This window comes from Littorina saxatilis, linkage group LG12 (genome assembly GCF_037325665.1).
Source record: "Littorina saxatilis isolate snail1 linkage group LG12, US_GU_Lsax_2.0, whole genome shotgun sequence".
Classification (NCBI taxonomy): domain Eukaryota; kingdom Metazoa; phylum Mollusca; class Gastropoda; order Littorinimorpha; family Littorinidae; genus Littorina; species Littorina saxatilis.
The window spans coordinates 44,649,085-44,657,765 of NC_090256.1; the positions used below are offsets into that span (position 1 = coordinate 44,649,085).

At 40.8% G+C, this 8,681-nt stretch overlaps 1 long non-coding RNA gene across 1 annotated transcript in view; it reads left to right on the top strand.

Annotated features, from left to right (window-relative positions):
• Positions 1-6,578, top strand: part of LOC138982037 (uncharacterized) — an 8,542-nt gene extending 1,964 nt beyond the window's left edge. The window contains exons 2-5 of the long non-coding RNA XR_011460765.1: positions 545-613; positions 1,663-1,757; positions 4,037-4,207; positions 6,381-6,578. This is a non-coding gene — a long non-coding RNA (uncharacterized lncRNA). The remainder of the gene's footprint in view (positions 1-544; positions 614-1,662; positions 1,758-4,036; positions 4,208-6,380) is intronic.
• Positions 6,579-8,681: the final 2,103 nt, after the last annotated feature.

Sequence of the window (8,681 nt, forward strand, 5' to 3'; positions counted from 1 at the left end):
GAATGCGTGATGTATTGTGTAAAAAAATTCCATCTCACACGGCATAAATAAATTCCTGCGCCTTGAGTCCGAGTCTGGAGATACGCGCGCGATATAAGACTTCATATAACATCCTGACTGCTTGCTGTGCAGAGGAAGTGTTCTTTTTAAGAAATGCATTCAAATAAAACAAATGGAGAAATGCCCACTGAACAGAAACAGCCAGGCTCCTAATGTGTGGTATGAATCCAAGTTGAGAGAGATCAGCTGAGCTAGGATTTTACATGGAACAAGATCATCCCTCCACTTGCATACATACCAGAAATGAACATACAGTGTGCTTGATGTGGTGATCAAGTGACATTTTGCTATGAATTTGTTTAAGCAACTAGTAGCTTCTTCAGCGTTAATTCATTAAACAATTACTCTTATTCTTAGCACATAGAACACCTTGCTAAGTTAAGTTATGCGTGTGTTTGTTATTGCAATGTAAGACCTCATGACATAGATAATTATAACAAAATAACACATGATGAGATTCTAAATATGTTTTGTTTACTTGCAGGTCTCAGTTATTACCAAGCCCTGCCTCATTCTTCCCGCAACAGTGACATGGTGCTGTCATAGAACACAAGTAAGGCTTTTGATCATTTCCAAAATACACTAGCAATAGATTGTGAGTGCAACTGGTAATGAGAATATTTTACCACAAAAGGCTAAAGTACAAATAACAGATTTATGATGTTGGAAAAAGAAGTCCGCCAGAGCAAGTGATTAGTGTACCAGTTAGCTAGGGTGGATATATTATATAATTACAATTTACAGTCAGCATAAAATGTTGAGGCCAGTCTTGAATTGTTCTCGCCCTGTGAATTCACCGGCAAATCAGATGGCATGAAGAAATCAATGGTATTTTATGCTCTGCATTGAATGAACCATCTCCAGTCATTCTGAGTGACACACCTCTTTACAAAAAAACATGCCAGTAATTAAATCCAGGCTACATGGGGATGGAAAATGACCCTGGCAATTTCAACCTCTGCTTGTGCCTTTGTGTAGCAGGATTGGATATGGATCTTCAAAAGCCTTAGTTCATTTGTTTGTATCATGTATCATGTATGACGTTATAAGTTAATACTATTAGTCAATTTCAAATAGCAGAGTTATTTTCAGAGCTTTCTAACTTCAAACCCTGTCTGCCCCGTGGAATCTAATGTAATTTAAAGGGTATTTTGATTTTGACTCAGTTTCTTTCTTGCAAGTTCATTCTTTTCTCATTCTAGGTACTAAACCACTACTGATGACTGCCTGCATCAGGGTTATAATTTATGAAGAAGTCAAAATGCACATATTATATAACAGTTTACAATTTAAAGGCCCACTTGCTTTGTCACTATAGTGTGGGTCACTGTCTCCCATCTTGGCCACATACCAAAAAATAAAATATATATTCAGTGACTGCTTGCTGTGGTGAGTTAACTCAAAATATGGGATATTTTCACGAACATTCAAGCTGATCTATGTTGGTATGCGTCCAAGTAGAGGGATGATCTTATCCCAAGTAAAAGCCTGACAAGATCTGAGACTGTGATTGTGTTTTTACATAGTAAAGTAAGCCTTTAACGAGAAAGTATGTCTATTGCACTGGGTGTTTTATTATTATTATATATATTTTTCTTCCAGGTAGTCTCTCTTTAAACTGACTTTCTACACCATGGTGTCTCTGGCAGTGTTATATTGGCAGAAGACAGTTGGAACTGGATATCCTCATTTAGATGGTAGGCATGTTTTCGGCTTTTGTGTTGCTTTGGTGTATGTGTGTATGGTGTGTGTGTGTGTCTGTGTTAAGGCCATGTCAGACTCACAACACAAAACAGTGTTTCCTTTCAAAACAAACACAAAACAGCGTGTTTCCCATGTGACATCCCCCAAAACGCGTTTCAGAAAACACTGTTTCGTGTTTTTGCATCGTGTTTTGGGTTTTAGAGCATGCTCTAAAATCTAAAAACACGTTTTGGTAGTCAGCCAATGAACGCGGAAGATCAACTCAAGTGACTCGGTTTCCGGCACCACGGAGATAGAAAAAAATGGCAGACTCAGATGTGGTACCGATTCAGGGTAGTATCGGACCCATGAATCCTAACTAGAGTCTATGGATCCTGTCACGATTGAAGAGAGGCAATAATATCAGTGGGCGCTGCCAGCCGTGTTGTTTACAAACCCAAACACAGCGCGGTAGCTGAACGGGTCAAGCTGACACTGACCGTATCAGTGGACACTGACCGTATCAGTGGACACTGACCGTATCAGTGGGCACTGACCGTATCAGTGGGCACTGCCAGCCGTGTTGTTTACAAACTCAAACACAGGGCGATAGCTGGACGGGTTAAGCTGACACTGACCGATATTTCTGTGAAAACACGCACCGCGCTTCATCTGTGTGTTTCGCAAGTGACATCCCCTCTTTAAAAACATGTGTTTCCCCGACGTTTTGAGATGGTGTTTTTGTCGAAAACAGGGTTTTGTGTTGTGCGTCTGTCTCCGCCTTTAGACACATACCAGAAATAAACACACTGTTTGCATGCTGTGGTGAAGTGACATTTTGTGATTTGTTTTTTTAATGAACTAGTACAGGTAGCTTTTACAGCATTTATTCATAACACAATCGCACTTTTTGGGGTATGTGAACAAGTTAAGAGATCAGGGTTCGACACTAGCGGGGGCGGGGGGCGGAACGCCCCAGAGTTTTGTGTTCCGCCCCAAACATTGCCGAAGCTTGGGGCCCACTCCGCCCCAGGATAAATTCCAACAATGACAAACCGAAAATTCTAATGCCAGCAGAGCCAATCACTAAAAATCGCCAGTCAAAGTCGTCACTGAAATTTGCGTTACGATCAATGCCGCAGTCAAGAAAAAAACACATTCAAATCGTCGAAGGACAATGTCGTAAGGGAAATAACTCCCAGATTGCGCTCTTTAGCGTGAGAGATAAGTATCGCCTTCAAATGCCAAACGCAAAATGTGGCGACACATCCCTGGTGTAAAAAGACATGGTCAAATGAAGATGAAGAACAGGGTGGAGAGAAACGAAAAAAGGAGACCGATGCAGCCAAAAGCGCGAAGCGCTGTCGTAATTTCAATGTCAAATGGTTGAAAGAATTTCCCTGGCTTCAGTACGATGAAGAAAAACAGACAATGCATTGCCGCACGTGAATACTGAGAGTGGGCCCCAGATTTTTTTTTTCCGCCCCAGCAATTTCCATCTCTGGGGCCAGTGTGGCCCCAGGCCAAATAAGTTAGTGTCGACCCCTGGAGATCATGTCTTATCCCATTTTAAAGCCCTACCAGATCTGAGACGGTGAGCCAAATTGTTTTCATGAGAAGGAATGTGCCTTTTAGTGAAATCTATGTACTTTACAAAACATATTTTAAGAAATGAAATGTGTTACAAGTAACAGCCATAGGAGTGATAGCCTGTAGGTGGAATAATAATCTTCAATTGCCTATAAATGATTATCTGGTTAAGAATGACCTCTTCAAGAAAATTAATGCAAAGCATTTTGATGTTTGTGACGATTAGTTACTCTTTATCACGTTTGTTCGCTGATTTTGCTGTCAGTGTCAGTGTTGGGCAGGTGTGCGTCCATGATGTCATTGCTATTGAAAACTAATCTGTACTGTAAAGTAAATGTACCCATACATGGCAGTTGTCTGGTCAAACCGGGGGCCAGCCATGACTGGGACTGATGTATCCTCAGGCACTCGACACCAGGTGGGCGTGGGCCAGTGGTTGGGGTGTGATTACCTGCCTTACACCACCACAAAGTGTTGTATCAGTAGACAAGACTGAGCAGAACTTCTGCCCCCCCCTCCCCCCCCCCCACCCCCCTCACCAATTGACCACTCAGTGCCATGTGCCTGTGGCTGTATCATAAACACTTTGTGACAATAGTTGTTACCTCCTTAGAACATATCTTGTGATGCTCCTCGGTGTTTGATGTATGCTAACTGGTGTACTTATGACATAGTGTTCATATGAAAGTTTTATGTGTTGCAGCTCATCCAGATCACAGGTACACAAAGGAGCTGGTTCCAGTGAAAACATAGGCACATGGAACTGCTTATGGACTACTTTAGAAAGTGTGCGGTTACAACCAAGACTCTCCAGTTAGGAAGGTCTGCGGAAGGGTGCTTGTTCTGTTTCCTCGGACAGGCTTTTCAAGACTAGGTAGGTTGAACCACATGATTGGGCTTTAATTATGAATGCACTTCAAAGTTCACTTATTTCATTATCTGGTACAAGTTCTCTTGCATGTGGGTGTAAGGCTGAAGAAGAACCTCTGACAAGTCAATTTTCAAGCAACTGAGCATGAACCCAGGTAAAAAAAACCCACAGAGCTCTCTTTCTCTCTCTTTCTATTGGTCTGTTATTCATAGAATGACACTAACAGTGACACAAGTAAAAAATCTGTATCATTGTCTTGACCTCTAGAAATTTGGTAGAGAATAAGATGACTAATAGTATTATTTTGATTATTTTATGGTCATTACTGTGGACTCCCCCCCCCCCCACACACACACACACACACACCACCCCACCCCTGCCCCTTTTAAGACACCCCAATCTAAGACTCCTTCCTATTAATGACCCTGTTTACGCAGACTTCTTGTTCATAACATCTGTAAATTCACTCCCATTTTAAGACTTGCTCCTTTTTAAGACCTGATTTTGCTTATTTTGGATTTCGAAAAAGAGAACAACAAATCCCCACTCTCTAGCCAGGCACATGATTTTTGTATGAACCAAGTTGAGGGATGGCATTTGTATAGGCCTGACCAGATCTGAGATGTTGAATCTATTGCTTACAAAGAAAGCATTGTGTCATTAAAGGCACACTACTTCTCTTCACCGTCTCAGTTCAGGCCAGGCTTTAACATAGGATAAGCTCATCCCTCAACTTGGTCACATATGAACAATCAACACACTGACTTCTTGCTGTAGTGATCGAGTCAGATTTGCCAAGGCGTGTACATGGAATAAGATCATAATTCTAAATGCTGAAGTAACATTCTGTTTCCTATGAAGCTAGGCTTGATTTTGGTATGAATCCAAGTTAAGGGATAGCATGTGTAAAAGCAGAATTGTTTACAGAGGCAGCTTTGTGTTATTAAAGGCATCTCAGATCACCTGCCAGGCTTTTTTTTTTTTTAATTTTTTTACATGGGGTAAGACTATCCCTCCACTCCGGCACATACCAGCAATAAACACAGTGGTTACTTGTGATGAAATAGTGGCAAGACAGATTATTTAAGCATCACATAACCTTCCTAAGTGAAGTCAAGTCGTGTGTGTGTGTGTGAGCATAGAATGTTGAGGACAGCCTTGAAATTTTCTGACTGTGTGAATTCAACAGAACTGCTGTAAATCTGGCGCAGTATAGTTTTTATTGTATGAAACTTCATTTCCAGTCAGGTGCTATGAAGAAATCATATCAGGTTATGCTTTGCAGTGAACCACCACCAGTATTTATTTATTTATTAAGGAGATTTCTATAGCGCATAACTAAAAGCACTATTTCTGAGTAACACGTCATCTTAATTAAAGCATGCCAGTATCGCCAGGCTCCTTTTGGGTGGTAAATGTGGATCTTCAAAAGCCTAAGTTAAAAAAACAAGATGTAAAAGTACATTTTGAATAGTAGGTTTTTTTCAGAGGGCAGATATCACAAGATATGATCGTTCAACTGCATGTATGCCTCATTACTAAAACAACAAGAAGAGCAAACGCTCGATCGAGTCACTTTCGCAGTTCTGAATATTATATGAGGCATCAGATGGACAGGAAGAAATTGCTATTCACAACACAATGAGTCACGTTCACATAAAATTTGAGCCCGGTCACTTTTATAGTTTCCGAGAAAAGCCCAACGTTAAGTTGTGTGTTGCCGAACAGAAAAGGCTAGTTATCTCCCTTGTTTTTCTGATAACGTTCGTAAAAGGCTACAGATGTAAATACTTTGATGTAAAGAATAATCCTACAAAGTTTCAATCACATCCGATGAACTTTGTCAAAGATATAAAATGTCTAATTTTTTCCTTTGACGCTGACCTGTGACCTTGAAAAAGGTCAAAGGTCAACGAAACCATCGTTAAAGTGTAGAGGTCATTGGAGGTCACGACTAAACAAAATATGAGCCCGATCGCTTTGATAGTTTCCGAGAAAAGTCCAACGTTAAGGTGGTGTCTACGGACGGACGGCCGGCCGGACAGACTAACACTGACCGATTACATAGAGTCACATTTTCTCAAGTGACTCAAAAATTAAGTGGTATTTTACTCGTCTTTCTGGTAAAACATATACACCATCAATATATTATAATAATGATCTTGCTTGTTTACAGATGGACAACAGCTGCTGCCAGGACTAGGTTACGCATAAAGAAAACAGTCAACACTTGGCTGGTGCTGGAGCTTCTTTGATGTCTATATCAACAACAAAAAGACAGACAGATACCAGCTCATTCAAGACCATATCCCCATTTTACTCACACAGAACAGAGAGCCATCTTCCGCCTTCGCACAGGACACTGCTGTCTGAAGGTACACCTCAAAAGGATAGGTTTTGCACCTACAGCGGACTGTGGCTAGGGTAGGAAGAACAGACTCTGCAACACGTTCTGAGAGGGTTGCCTTTCCTTGCCACCCCTGTGCAACAAGACTTGGCCAGAGAGCACACATCCAAATGCAAACACTGAAGAGGAAGAAGAAGAAGGTGCCCACACAGAAGGGCATGAATCTACTTCAAGGGCAGAAAGGTTTACAGCAGTTTATAGACTTGTAGCAGATAACATGATTGTTGAGACAAAATTACCTTAACCTTCGCCGGCACTCGTTATCGACTACACACGAACGCATTCGTGGGGCCAAGCAGACCCATGCTTCTCAAAGAAGGAAAAATGTGCATATCCTTCCGTGGCACTCGTGGGGCCGTGCAGACCCATGCTTCTCAAAGAAAGAAAAATATGCATATCCTTCCGTGGCACTCGTGGGTCCGTGCGGACACAGAAGGGTGTTTGATGCAAATATCTCTTAAACGAGTTGGAATTTTTTAATGAGCTTTTAGAAATGCCTCAGACACCTAAAAAGCTATCATCTCCTAAAAGCTCATTAAATTTCAGTGATAATTAATTAATTAATTAATGGTCAAATTTAGACTACACACGGTATTTGGTAAAATATTATGGGTCTGCATGGCCCCACGAGTGCCACGGAAGGGTTTGCACAATTGTCCTTCTTTGAGAAGTATGGGTCCGCATGGACCCACGAGTGCCTCGGAAGGGTATACACGCTTTTCCTTCTTTGAGAAGTATGGGTCCGCACGTCCCCACGAATGCTTCCGTGTGTAGTCTAAATTTGACCATTAATTAATTAATTAATTAATTATCACTGAAATTTAATGAGCTTTTAGGAGATGAAAGCTTTGTAGGTGTCTGAGGCATTTCTAAAAGCTCATTAAAAAATTCCAACTCGTTTAAGAGATATTTGCAATCAAACACCCTTCTGGGTCCGCACGGACCCACGAGTGCCTCGGAAGGGTATACACGCTTTTCCTTCTTTGAGAAGTATGGGTCCGCACGTCCCCACGAATGCTTCCGTGTGTAGTCTAAATTTGACCATTAATTAATTAATTAATTATCACTGAAATTTAATGAGCTTTTAGGAGATGATAGCTTGTTAGGTGTCTGAGGCATTTCTAAAAGCTCATTAAAAAATTCCAACTCGTTTAAAAGATATTTGCAATCAAACACCCTTCTGGGTCCGCACGGACCCACGAGTGCCGGCGAAGGTTAAAGGGAGAAAATGAACAAGCTAAATAGGCTACAGTACTTCACTTCACTTGAACAATTTATAAGGTTCCCTGTAATGTATTAAGTATCAAGAACATTTACAGATCACAAGACATTGTGTTTTCTTTTGTTTGCATTCATGCAATACAAATTTTTCACAATAAAAAGATATGCACTTGGCAAGATCCTTAAAATGTAAAACTAGTACGTGTGACAATTTTGAATTGTTCAGAGATGGTTTTGCTTCAGTGGTAAATGTTTTAGCTTTGTTATAAGATTCCGTTACTGAAGCATACTTTAAAACCTTGACCTTCCAAGTCTTGAACAACATACCCTAACTGTGTTAGCACCCTGGGCTGCGATCATTGTGTTGAGCTACTTAACAGAGGACTCCTTGGTTTTATTACATATACTTTGGTTAACTTTAATTATTTGATAAATAATTCTAATACAGGACAACTCCCCCATCAAATGTAGAAATGTCGTCTGCATTTTTATTTTGTATACTGCATATTTTTAAAGGCTATTTTTGTGCACAAAACATGCATCTGCAGGGAGCTTTAGAGGGTGAAGTTAGGATCTATTATGGGGCATGCAGCACCACACACCCATTTTGTGTGTGTGTATTTGTGTTGACACATAAGACACTGTCATTCCAGCAGAAACCTGTGATGATGCACATTTTATTGCAGTAACCAGCTGAAATTGTATGTACGTTGTTATGAAATTGACAAATGATCCCTGCTTTGCAATCCTGGTTTAATGATATTGCCAAAATTAAAACGTGGAGGAAAAAGTGAGTGTAAACCTATTCTTGTGGTGGTGTGGTGTGGTGGTGGTGTGGTGGTGGTGGTG